This window comes from Pleurodeles waltl, chromosome 3_1, assembly GCF_031143425.1.
Source record: "Pleurodeles waltl isolate 20211129_DDA chromosome 3_1, aPleWal1.hap1.20221129, whole genome shotgun sequence".
In the NCBI taxonomy this organism is placed as follows: domain Eukaryota; kingdom Metazoa; phylum Chordata; class Amphibia; order Caudata; family Salamandridae; genus Pleurodeles; species Pleurodeles waltl.
This window is the reverse complement of record NC_090440.1, coordinates 439,125,519-439,139,462: the sequence shown is the minus strand read 5'-3', so window position 1 is coordinate 439,139,462 and position 13,944 is coordinate 439,125,519. Positions and strand designations below refer to the sequence as shown.

At 43.7% G+C, this 13,944-nt stretch overlaps 1 long non-coding RNA gene across 1 annotated transcript in view; it reads left to right on the top strand.

Moving 5' to 3' along the window:
* LOC138284202 (uncharacterized) overlaps nucleotides 1–12,632 on the top strand; it is a 350,079-nt gene extending 337,447 nt beyond the window's left edge. The window contains exon 5 of the long non-coding RNA XR_011201357.1: nucleotides 12,510–12,632. This is a non-coding gene — a long non-coding RNA (uncharacterized lncRNA). The remainder of the gene's footprint in view (nucleotides 1–12,509) is intronic.
* Nucleotides 12,633–13,944: the final 1,312 nt, after the last annotated feature.

The following is a 13,944-nucleotide window of genomic DNA, read 5'->3' as shown; positions in this document are numbered from 1 at the left end:
GTCCCTAGTAAATGATACTTAAGTATCCAGGGCATGGGGTTCTAAGGGTAGGCCCCTGAGAGCAGCACCACAGACTGTGCCATCCTCATGGGCAATGTATCCAGATGCACCCAGGACTGCCAAAGAGGGCTGAGTGTCCTTGTGCAGTCCTAAAATGCAAACTCGACATGGCACACAGCCTGTGTGCCCTCTTCCCTACACACTGCATGCAATATAGGTAAGTTACCCCTCTGGCAGGTCTGCCAGCCCTAAGGCAGGGTGCATTATACTGTATGTGTGGGCATAGATGCATGAGCAATATGCCCCTACTGTGTCCTTGCCAAACCTGGGACATAGTAAGTGAACAGAGCAGCCATTCCAAATGCATGTGCTGGACACTAGTCAGTACAAGTTTCACAGCTACAGGACTACTCTGGCTACATGGCTACTCTGAACTTTAAGTTGTTTGGTATCACACAGCTCAAATTATATACCTTATTTTGTACCTGTATTGGAATTATTGCAAAATGTACCCAGGGGCCACCTTAGAGGTGAACTCTGCAAAGCTACCTAACACTGGCATGGTTTCTGGATGGCCACAACCAGCCTGCTACCACCAGACAAGATTCTGGAACCCTGGGGTGAGCACCCATGCTCTCTGGTTCCCAGAACAAAGCCCTTCCTGGGTGGAGGTGTCACACCTCCCTCTTAAGGAATGAGCACTGCCCTGCTAGTGAGCTTCAAAGGGCTTACTGCCATTGAAATTCGACCCCCAGTTCTGCTGATAGCAGCAGATGGCTGCCCCCATTGCAAGCCCCCACTTTTGGTGGGAGCAGTGGCGGGAAAACACACAAAGGACAGGAGGAGTGGCCACCACTAGCTTGAACCACCCCTAAGGTGTTGCATGTGAGGTAACCACTCCATTTCATTTTCCTCTATCTTGCATGGTAAGAAAATAGCCTTTTAGAGATAGGGGAGTGACCTCTGCCCACTGGAAGTGGTCATATAGTGGATGTAGTCACCCCAAGGGAGATGACCCATTGGTCACTAATAGGTACTCCCCTAAACCTCAATAAATACAGTATTTATTGGGCACCCCTAGATCAGAGATTCAGATTCCAAGGACACAAGAAGACCAGCAACAAAGAAGACCCAAGGTTTGAGAAATGAAGTCCTGCGGCATCAAGAAAAAGGCACCAAACCCTGCCTATAGCACCCAGGCCTCAACAATCCCCACTGAGGGAGCTGCTCAGACATTGGACAGACTCTAAAAATCCCCAGAGGACCTCCACCTTTCTACAAGTTGTTGAAGATCTCCTTTCTGAGTGAAGTCATCACTCTTTTGCATCAAAGACCAAAAGCCAGTAAAAACCTAGTTCAGTAATCGGCGACTGACCAAGGAACCAGGCACTGCAGCCAGACCAAATTTCACCTAACAGACCAGGAGGACACACCCTGCAAGTGTTACAAGTTTGGTGCCACTGAAACCTCCAATGGCTGAACTGTGCAATAGCCAGGGGTACTGGACCCCCAACATTAGACACCCAGAAGGACAGTCTATTCCAGACTGCAAAAGGACCAGGAGGAAGCCCTAGTCAAGCAAACACCTGGACCTCCCACCAGAGTGACCCTGCTAACCTGCAAGCAACCCTCAAAGTGACCTACCTCCTGCTCCCAAAGGCACCTTTGGGCACAGCTCTTGGCTCACCGATTCGCTCTGCACCTGGCCACCCTGTGCCCCTGCACCAAAGATCCAGCTGTGTTCTAAGGGTCCCCCACTCCTTGCAACCTCGCCACTCCAAGGGGACTCATTGGACTCACCTTAAAGTTCACCTGTGCAGTGCTTTTTCAAGTGGTCCCCCGCAGTGGCCTTGCACCAGCTCCAAAGACTTTCTGCAGCTACTCCTACTGAAACCAGGAGCCGCCCGAACTGCTCCAGCTGGTCTACAGGGCCCACCAACAACCTCGACCTACAAACGAGAATAGACATTGGTAAACACATTGCCTGATTTTATATGCATTTTTAAGGTATTTCTCTATTGATTCCTATGATGCATAATTACGAACAGGACTGAGACATTTTCTAAACTTTGAAAATTCATAACGTAAAAAGTACTTTTGATGATCTTGGTCTTAAAAATGTTATGAAAATGTTAAGTATTTTTGTAAATTGGTCTCAAATTATTCTTTTGAGTGTGTCTTTTCATTTATTAATACTATGATGACAACAAATGCTTTGCACTTCTCCAAGATTAGTCTAACTGCTCAACCAAGCTACCATAGAAATAGAGCATTAGGTGGTCTAGTTTTTACCTCTGTAAACCAAAGTGTGGTTGCCCTCTGCACAGTGTACAACGTTTAGCACACTACATAGAGGGCCAGACTCCCATGCTGTGCAAATGTAATAGTCATTTTGATTGCAAATGTGTTGTCTGTAATGGCAGTGTGCCTCCACACCCTAAATACCCCACTCCACGCCACTCCACTCTACTCTACTCTGCACCACTCCACTTTACACTACTCCAGGCCTCTGCACCACTCCACTCTATACCACTGTACTCTACACCACTCAAGTCTAGGCCACACCAATCTTCTCTGCACAACTGCACTCTATGCCACTGTACTGTATGCCACTCTACAACACTGCACTATATGGCTCTACACTCTGCCAATACACTCTGTGCCAATGCACTTTACTGTGTAGCACTCACCTCCATGCCCCTGATCCTCTACACCAATTCATTGTATACCACTCTAATCTACTCTACTCCACTGTACTTTATACCACTGCACTCTACACCACTTTACTCTACACCACTACACTCTATGCAACTCTAAGCACCTGCACTCTATCCTGTACCACTCCACCCCACTCTACTCTGAAAGAATCTCTTCTACACCAATGTACTCAATGCCACTGTAATCCACTCTGCACCATTCCACTCTATGCCACTGCACTCTACGCCACCCTATTCTTAAACACTGTATTCTACGTCTTTGCTTTCCACGCCACTCTACACCACTATACACCACTGCACTCCAAAACTCTACTCTGCAACACTGGACTCTCAGCCACTGAACTGTACGCCATTCTGCACTACTTCACTCTACACCACTACACTTTATGTCACTGCACTCTATGCCACTTGACTATACTCTGCACCCCTGTCTTCAGCATCACTCAACTCTATGCCACTCCACTTTGTACCACAATACACTGTTCTCCTCTATGTCCCTGCACTCTATGCCACTCTACTCTGTGCAACCCTACTGTGGACCACTCCACTCTACACCACACCACTGCACTCTTCTATGCAGGACTCTAATCTGCACCACTGCATTCTACAATGCTACATTGTACACCACTGAATTAAATGTCACTGCACTCTACCCCAGTATACTCTGCAACACTCTACACCAATACACTCTACAGAAATCCACTCTTTTGTATGCCACACCAGTGTATACCACTCCACACAACTCCACAGTATGCCACTCCAATACATGACACTCTCTGTTGCACCACTGTTTAACACTATACTCCTCTCTTTGCCATTCCACTCTATGAGACTCATGCCACTTTCCTCTATACTACTAAGTTTTAGTCATGCTGAAAAGAAACCATGCTGGTGAACAACATGCCTGTAACCCATTGGCAAAGCCATTAGCTTTTGCATACGTGAAACCTATTGGCTTTGCCATTGCTTGTTTCACTCAGGAAGGACATAGAGCAAAAATGTAGCTCACAGTCAGCTATCATGGCTGTTACTCTAATTCCCCTTAAAAGCACTCGACAAAGAAGGAAAATTACAAATTAGATGCAAGACCGTGCAGCATTCACTGCTTTTTAACACCTGAGATCCACTGTTATGGTTCTTTGATAGGCAAGTTTTCAACAAAGGCATGTTTTGGGTCTGACTAGGGTTCCCTCAACTGTGAAACGCGAGACTCCGGTTAATTAAATTCAGTGTTCTGTGAATATGCTGGCATTTGTAGTTGGCGTGCGGGAGGGTGCATTTCTAGACTTTCCATAAAGGCAGGTAAAGCTTAGCTGCTATGTATTCGGGCGCCTGTAGATGAGCACCACTACGACCTTGGCTCGGCTATCCCTGTTACCTTGGTTTGTTTGCCTGCAAAGAGACTGAGTACACACCCAAAAAAATACCTAAGTAAGGCAACCGGAACAGCACGCAACAGTACATAGTTGCTAAAAACCGAAAAGGAGCTGTCCAACTTCAGTGCAATTATGTCACATTACGTCTGAATTTTAAAAATATGACATAACAATATTCTTTTGGTTAGAAATGGCATTAATTGATGTGGTTCTGATTTGAAACGTGGTTTGTTTCTAAATTTATATCAGTGTAAGCGCAGAAACCAACTGTGCATTTTAAAACTTTTCGTTAATATTTAAAAGGAATGTATGCTGGTTTAACCCCACAAGAAATTGTGTGAAAAGGACCTCGATGATTGCACCAAACACGTATTGTGCTCTGAAGAATAGTGTTTTTTACTACAATTTTTAAGACATGCAAGTGTCAAGCTCCATTTTTCCCGTTATTATATAAATATACTTCATGGAACGGGAAAACAGCCTTATAATTCTATGGTAACAGTCGCAGCTCGCGACGGTCAAAATCAGCGGGGTGAGCGCAGGGAGATGGGGGAAATGACAAACAGTAAATAAATAAATTTTTAAAAAACCAACAAAAAACAAAAAAAAACTGAGATCCACTGTTATGGTTCTTTGATAGGCAAGTTTTCAACAAAGGCATGTTGTGGGTCTGACTAGGGTTCCCTCAACTGTGAAACGCGAGACTCCGGTTAATTAAATTCAGTGTTCTGTGAACATGCTGGCATTTGTAGTTGGCGTGCGGGAGGGTGCATTTCTAGACTTTCCATAAAGGCAGGTAAAGCTTAGCTGCTATGTATTCGGGCGCCTGTAGATGAGCACCACTACGACCTTGGCTCGGCTATCCCTGTTACCTTGGTTTGTTTGCCTGCAAAGAGACTGAGTACACACCCAAAAAAATACCTAAGTAAGGCAACCGGAACAGCACGCAACAGTACATAGTTGCTAAAAACCGAAAAGGAGCTGTCCAACTTCAGTGCAATTATGTCACATTACGTCTGAATTTTAAAAATATGACATAACAATATTCTTTTGGTTAGAAATGGCATTAATTGATGTGGTTCTGATTTGAAACGTGGTTTGTTTCTAAATTTATATCAGTGTAAGCGCAGAAACCAACTGTGCATTTTAAAATTTTTCGTTAATATTTAAAAGGAATGTATGCTGGTTTAACCCCACAAGAAATTGTGTGAAAAGGACCTCGATGATTGCACCAAACACGTATTGTGCTCTGAAGAATAGTGTTTTTTACTACAATTTTTAAGACATGCAAGTGTCAAGCTCCATTTTTCCCGTTATTATATAAATATACTTCACGGAACGGGAAAACAGCCTTATAATTCTATGGTAACAGTCGCAGCTCGCGACGGTCAAAATCAGCGGGGTGAGCGCAGGGAGATGGGGGAAATGACAAACAGTAAATAAATACATTTTTAAAAAACCAACAAAAAACAAAAAAAACGTACCTGACGCGCTGCCCCCTTCGCTGTGCCGCTCCTTGCCACAACAGGCACAGGCTCCCAGCCTGCCCTGCTGCCAATCCTGATACTGCCTTCATGCTGCTGGTAGCTTGAAAGCAGCGTTATAATTGGCCGGAGCGCCCTGGCTTGGTGCTCCGAGGCAGAGTGGGAGCCTCTGCCTGCTGTCTACCATCCAGCAATACAGTGCTGGGTTGGAGAGAGCCCAGAGGGCATGTGTGTTTAGCCGTCCCAAGACGGCCGGCCAAGCATACATGCGCACCGAAGGGAGTGCTGTGCACCTGTCATTGCCCGTGGCCCTGCCAACCGTAAAAAGAAAAATGATAATAAACATAGGCCCTGATTTACAAATAAGTGGCGCAGCGTCAATTTTCAGTACCACTTTTTGAAACACAGGGATGCACTGTATTTACACAAATACAACATATCCCTGTGTTTCCCCCTGCGAGGACACTAAATTTAGCTGCCTAGAGCAAATGCAGGCATCCTTGCACCATAGTACAAGGGTGTCTGCATTGAGGGGAGTGATAGTTCATGTGCAGGAAGGTAGCTACAATGGTGATTTGGCACTTCTATGTGTGCTGCAAAATGCAGCACACAGAGAAGTACCAAAGCATCATTTTTGAATGATTGTTTATGTGCAGGAAGGGACACCTATCTGCACATAAACAATCTTCCATGGCATTTTGCTTCTGGACTGTACAGCACACGTATACTTTGGAAAAAGTGTTAAACTGTACCTAAGCATAGTATTTTTTAATGAAACGGTACCCAGTCCGTACAAAACACTTGCTTTACATCACGGACATACACTTGCACTATGGTGGAAAGGAGTGTGCATTGGCTCAAGGCAGCCGAAGTACACCAGCGAAAAGGAAGAGAGAAACAGTGTCATATGTTCAGCTCTCGCCTTTTTTCGGAAAGTAGCAAAGAGCTGCATTGTGTGAAAATGTAATAAATATGTCCCTTTAGGTCATCCCTCACTTTAAGTGAGACATTAAAGCACAATTCCGAAAAACGAACTATTTCCTGAATCCGTTTTAAATGAAAAGAAAAACAAATGCCATTTCTAAATGTATTAATATTGACAACTTTTGGAAATTTACATTCATATTTTCCAATGTAATGGTACATAATCATAGAACTGAGAATCACGTAGTGCTGCACTCCATAGTGCCGTATTATAAAAACTGTTATAAAGAGGACTACCATTTGTTGGAATGTGTGGCCAGTGACAACATTATATCCATTATTAGGAAGGGGAATAATGATAATGAGTAGTTTAGAGCAAAGAGTAAATGGGCTGTCAGCATGGGAATACCCTGTAAAGCTCTAGAATGCTTACTTTACTGTTAAAGGAATTACTGTTTTGGAAATCAGGAGGTCTTAGCCTTTAATGGGTTATTAGTTAGGGATCCAGTGTTCAAATATTTGCATGGCACAGATTGTTTTAAATGTGATGCTGATGTCCTGTGTAGTTTTGATTGTTCCACATGGCTGTGATTGTGTACCACACTGTCAGCTTTCTATTGTATGCATTGCAACCTAGTCACTTGGCCAATGTACAGTGTGTTTCCATAGTACAGCCTTGAAAGCATTTTGGCCCAACAGAGTGTGGTCTAAAAATGGGTTGGAAAAAGAGAAATTATGCTTCTACCCAGATTGAGATAACTGGTTTCACTCATCACAAGTTGATTTTTTTTTGTTTACAGCGGTTAGCTTTGGGGACAAATGTATGCCCTGTCTATGAGCAGACTCTGTTAGAGTGCAGACTCTCAAGAGTAGAATCGAAGGGAGCTGGATTGTGGTGCTGAAGAAGGAGTAATTAAATTTGTGTTATTTAATACTAATTTATTATGGCTCATCTAGACCTTCACTTAAATGAAACAGGATGAGATTATGTAAGATGCTTATCGGCCATTTCCCCTTGCCATGCTGAGCATGAAACTAAAACCGAGCTCGTAGTTTTCTACTTGAAGAAACAACCTTAATGATTCCCACTGAGGTGAATTAACTGAATTGCAGCATTTTGTTCCGAATTTGTGGATCATTTTGATGCATCAGAAGTACATTCCTCCACTTGACAGTCCACTTAAGCTTAGAAAATAAAGCTAAACAATCATATTTCAAAACATGTTGCATCTTAGGTCATTGTATCTTTGCTTTCATTCAAATCTGTAATTTCTAGTGACCCAACATCTTGCTGACTCGTGTGGTTATGTAACGATTCTAGTCACCCACACAATAATCCATGCATTCACTCTTCAAAATAGCAGTATCCACATGTATGGTATCAAAGAACTTGCAACAAATACCATTAACTACCATTATCATTAACTATCACTAAAGCGCAGTGAAAAAGGGGCACTGCTTCTGATATCAGACATATACTATAAGAAAGTATATGCCCATACCTGCAGGTCACTTCTCCACATTTTGATTTCTGCATAGAAGGGAGAGCAAACGATTGCAAACTAAACCCTTGTCAGAATATGAATGCCTTGGATGTTGATTCTTCAGCTGTTTGAAAATCTGCCTCCATAATTACCCCACGAGGCAGCACGTCAGTCTCCCATGTGAGGCACGTGACCAGAAATGAGCGCTTTCGGCACATTGATAGATGACACAATAGATGATGACGAATGAGATGTTCTGCTCCGTTGTGAATGCATCACCTTACCAATGAGTGACGGATGAAATGCTCGTGTGGAGGAACTTGATCTTCCATTGTGATATACATGTGCTCAACTTGTGTGTGAGATAAACGAGTGTTTGCCGTGACTCTTCTTTGGCATGCCTCACAGAGCTATCCCTCACAACAGGAAGGTTTGTCACGAAGCACTGCAGGGCCAGGTAATTGGTGAAGGTGAGCTGTATAAAAGCTACACAGCATAAAATCAAGAAATGACCCTCAGTGAAGTGTGTGAATAATAATCTAATGAAAATGTGTATATATTTGGTGTAAAATTAACGTGATGATCATATCAGTTAGTGAACATTTAGTGAGATTTTCAGAAATTTATTGAGGTGTATGAAACTAGAGAAGACTTTTAGGGCAGTGGAAAATAGTATTGGGAAGTTGAGGACTTTGAGGTGTAATTGGGATAGAAGCAGATATTCTCAAAAGTAAACAAAACAATAGACGCTTTGCAAATTTACCCGAGCTTTGAGGACTCTGTATGTTCTGTAAAAGAGTTTGGGAAACAATATGGATTGATGAGTTTAGTAAAGTGCCTCAGAAACTGTGAGGTTTGCATAATAATGGCTCACATTTCATGGGACAAATCAGGAGTATGTGTTTTACACGGTGATCTGTGTGCACCCTGGAGATCAAAAGTTGTCAGTAAAATAGTTTTGTCTATAAATGCACTTGCTTCACATGACAGAAACAGCACAAGTACAGTCAGAAGCTGCAATTCAAACGAGATACTCCAGGAGATTGAGTGTTTGCAGCAATCACCGGCAGGTAACCTGTAGATCACATGTCCAAATGACAGAAAGGTATTTTTATGGGTTACTACACCTGCTCCACTCAAATAAGAGAGAGAGAGGGATTGTTAGAAATGGGGTCTTTGATAGGCAGTCAGGTTACCCTCTGTCCAAGCAAGGACTCTCACTCTAGTCAGGGTAAAAGAGAATCACCCTCAGCTAACCCCTGCTTACCCCCTTGGTAGCTTGGCACAAGCAGTAGGCTTAACTTCAGAGTGCTAGGTGTAAAGTATGTGTACCAACACACACAGTAATTTAATGAAAACACTACAAAATGACACAACACAGGTTTAGAAAAATAGGAAATATTTATCTAAACAAAACAAGACCAAAACAACAAAATCCACAATACACAAGTCATCACTTAAAATGCAAAAAGAGTCTTCATGTAATTTTAAACACACACTAATACTGTTTGCGTGAAAATGTACCTTGGGCATATCAAAAATAACCCTGCTCGGGCGAGTCTGCATCAAAAAGGGCTTGTGATGCGCTGATTTCACTCACAAGCGAGACTTTGTGTCGTTTCTCCTTTTGCCGGGTCAGGGCACGTAGTTTCTTCTCTCTGCAGGAAAGCGATTTGTCGATCCGGTCAGCACTCTCGGGTCCGGCCAGGCCTTGCGTTGTTTTTACACACCCAGCGGTGTTTGTGTGGAAATCCAGCTGCACGATGATCCGAAAACCACACAGCGCGGGATGCGATCTCACCAGCCTCCGTCAGCGATGTTGTGTGTCATTTCCCCAGCTCCGGGCGTCGATTTTCCAGATCAGAGTTGCATCGACTGCCAAGCTTCTCCTTTCAGGGTCCCAGGAACTGGATGGGCACCACTTGGCAGAGTAGGAGTCTCTCCAGAGACTCCAGGTGCTGGCAGAGAGAAGTCTTTGCTGTCTTCTGAGACTTCAAACAAAAGGAGGCAAGCTCTAAAGCAATCCCTTGGAGAGTTCTTCACAAGAAGGAAGGCAACACAAAGTCCAGTCTTTGTCCTCTAGCACGGGCAGAAGCAGCAACTGCAGGAAGTCTCCCCAAAGCACAGTCACAGGCAGAGCAGCTCTTCTTCCTCAGCTCTTCAGTTCTCCACCAGGCAGAGGTTCCTCTTGGTTTTCAGAAGTGTTCTCAAGTCTGTGGTTTTGGGTGCCCTTCATATACCCATTTTCTCCTTTGAAGTAGGCATACTTCAAAGCACAGTCTCTCTTGAATGTGAAATCCTGCCTTGCCCAGGCCAGGCCCCAGGAACTGACCAGGGGGTTGGAGACTGCATTGTGTGAGGGCAGACACAGCCCGCTCAGGTGTGAGTAACTAGTCCTCCCCTCCCTCTTAGCACAGATGGCTCATCAGGAAAGGCAGACTACACCCCAGCTCCCTTTGTGTCACTGTCTAGTGTGAGGGGCAACCAGCCCGACTGTCAAACTGACTCAGACAGGGAATCCGCAAACAGGCAGAGTCACAGAAATGGTGTAAGCAAGAAAATGTTCACTTTCTAAAAGTGGCATTTTCAAACACTCAATCTTAAAATCAACTTTACTAAAAGATGTATTTTTAAATTGTGAGCTCAGAGACCCCAAACTCCACATGTCCATCTGCTCCCAAAGGGAATCTACACTTTAATCATATTTAAAGGTAGACCCCATGTTAACCTATGAAAGGGACAGGCCTTGCAACAGTGAAAAACAAATTTAACAATATTTCACTGTTAGGACATATAAAACACATTACTATGGGGGTTATTACAACTTTGGAGGAGGTGTTAATCCGTCCCAAAAGTGACAGTAAAGTGACGGATATACCACCAGCTGTATTACGAGTCCATTATACCCTATGGAACTCGTAATACGGCTGGTGGTATATCCGTCACATTTGGGACGGATTAACACCTCCTCCAAAGTTGTAATAACCCCCATATGTCCTACCTTAACCATACACTGCACCCTGCCCTTGTGACTACCTAGGGCCTACCTTAGGGGTGTCTTTCATGTAAGAAAAGGGAAGATTTAGGCCTAGCAAGTGGGTGCACTTGCCAAGTAAAATTTACAGTTTAAAACTGCACACACAGACGCTGCAGTGGCAGGTCTGAGACATGATTACAGAGCTACTTATGTGGGTGCACAACCAGTGCTGCAAGCCTACTAGCAGCGTTTGATTTACAGGCCCTGTGCACCTCTAGTGCACTGTACTCGGGACTTACTAATAAATCAAATATGCCATTCATGGATAAACCAATTAAGTACACATTTTGTAAAGGAGCACTTGCACTTTAGCACTCATTAGCAGTGGTAAAGTGCCCAGAGTAACAAAAACAGCAGAGTCAGAGCCCAGCACACATCAACAACCTGGAAACAGAGGCAAAAAGTTAAAGGAGGCCACGCCAAGGATGAAAAGTCTAACAGGGATAATGTGTGTGTGTGTCCGTGCATGTATGTGTGTGTGTTTGTGTGTGTGAAACCTCAAGGTTATTTAAAGTTATTTTACCTTAGGGTTTTGATATATTGTAAACCTAAGGTTCATCACTAGCAGGATTGATTTTAATGAAAAAAAAGGATGCCAAATATAATCATATTAAGCATACAAAACACTGGTCTTGCGATGGCTACTCCCTCCTGCAAAGACATAACAATACACGTATGGATGCAATGCTCCTTTGTCCTGTCCCCCAACCACACCATCCCATTCCCAGAGTAAAAGAACGTCTGAACAAGGAGTCATTCGTATTTCCACCATTTACCTCTTTGCTTCATGACAAACATCTTTTCAACCTGTGTGTTTGTGATCCTAAGCAAGGCCAATGGTGTCTGATGGAAGAACAGAGGAAAATCAGTGCTTTAAAATGTAGAAGGTTTCTTTGCCGCAGGTCATTACACAGCCATCAGCTCTCAATGCTTGTGAATCATCCCCTTGCTCTGTAATGGGTTGTGTGGTGATGGAGTTGTGGAATGGTTAATCGAAATGAATACTCAAACTATGGGCTGACTTTTTGCCATCTGACTGCTACTGCAACCGAGTGAAACTCAACTGATTCTGCTATACTGGACAGGTCAACCCATAGCCAGACTACAAACCAATGAAATCATACCTTCAAGGGTTGTAAAAGCTCTCCCACCTGAAGATATGCCACTAATGCAAGTGGCACTGTTTATCCTACATTAGGTTTGGGGTGAAAGGAAGGAGAGGTGGGTTACCTCTGCTCCTTGGAAGTGTGGTGGGTGGGTCAGATAAAGGTGGTCAATATCCTACGTGGATAGCAAAACCAGCACTTGTTTGAAAATACTAGAGTTTACTTCATGAGTCAATGTTAAAGATTGTTTGTAAAGCAGGAGTAACTTTTGTAAATATTATAAGATTATGAACTAAGAGCTAAAATAGAGAAATCACTGTTTACGTTGTCAGTCTTCTTGGTTGCTGTCACAGTAATATCACACGTTTTTCTTATTTCCAGCAGAACTTCCTCTTACCTTTTCCACTGGAAGAAGACCTGGTTCCTTGAAACCCAGCTGCTTGAGACACGTGACCACACCCCACTCTGCCAGTAAAAGCAGCATTTCAAGTCAAACAGTAATGTAATGGCTTGCCTCATTAACAGTATACACTACTTTCCTCCTATGATAGAGCTGTAGCTGCATATGATCAGTGCGGTGTGAGAGATTTACTAGGTTTTAAGCTGGGCATTTGCCATCAATGTGTTGACTTTTAATGTTATTTTAAGTTGATTAAATGTTTTCTGTGTGTGTAAGTATGCGTGTGTGCACATGAACGTTATAGTGCCGAAATTGCCTATTTTTGGTAATAAGGGATGCAGTTAGCTGTTGATTCCATCCAGTTAAGCTTGTTAAATGTACATGTTTAATTTAGCACTGCTATGCTGTTTCTCTTTGTATGTGTACAACTAGCGAAATCCCCACACTAGCTGACTTCCACCGTAGCTTTGATGTCTCTGCTTAACTCGGGCACATACTGATTGATCCTCCAACCTCAATCCAGTGTCATGCTGGACATTATAAATCATGTGCCCACTCGACAACAAAGGACCTGTAGTGTAACTCAGGCACAGCTCGCGGGAAGGAAATGGGTTGGGGTGGCGCGGCGCATGGCAGGGAGGGTGTGGTCAACTAAAAATTAAATAAATAATAAAATGGAAACTTACCTTTTTCCCACGCCGCTCCATCCGCCCTGCTCGCCTCCATAGTTGCAGGCACAGGCAGACTGGGAGCCTGTGCTTGCTCTCTCCAGCCCAGGCTGGAGAGAGACTACTGTGCATGTATGTTTAGCCGACCCGAGATGCCTGGCCAAACATACATGCGCACTGAGGAGGAGTACTGTGCATTCCCCCTCTGTCCCAGTCACGCCGGTACCCCACCCACTTTTATAAGTAAAAACATTATAAACACAGTTTATAATGTTTTTACTATAGATGTTTTGCAGCTTCTGCTGCTGGCCGGGGTGGGGGCGCTCCTCCACCCTAGCGGAGGAGCCACCCCTGGTGTAAATGAAATGACTAACAGCACCCCGAATTGGACAAAATGAGACATGGAAAATCCAACACAAAAATGTCAAGTAAATAAATAACTAAATAAATGTGTTTGGCAGTTCAGCCGCCAAAGTCACTGTCACCACATTGCTGTGGTGGACCACTACATTCTAAACTCCCCACTAGTGTAGTGAGAGATTTCCGCACCATCATGGCAGTGGTTAATGTGAAAGAAAACACTCTATGGCAGCTTTGCACCCATTGTCTCCCACTGTCCAAGATGTGTACCCATCAGTGTCTCCAATCATTCCAGTCCTAATGCCGCTCATTCAATTCAGACCCCTTTATACCTGCCAGACCAATGTGGTGAAATGGGAATGGACACACAATTTAGGAAGTTGATTTC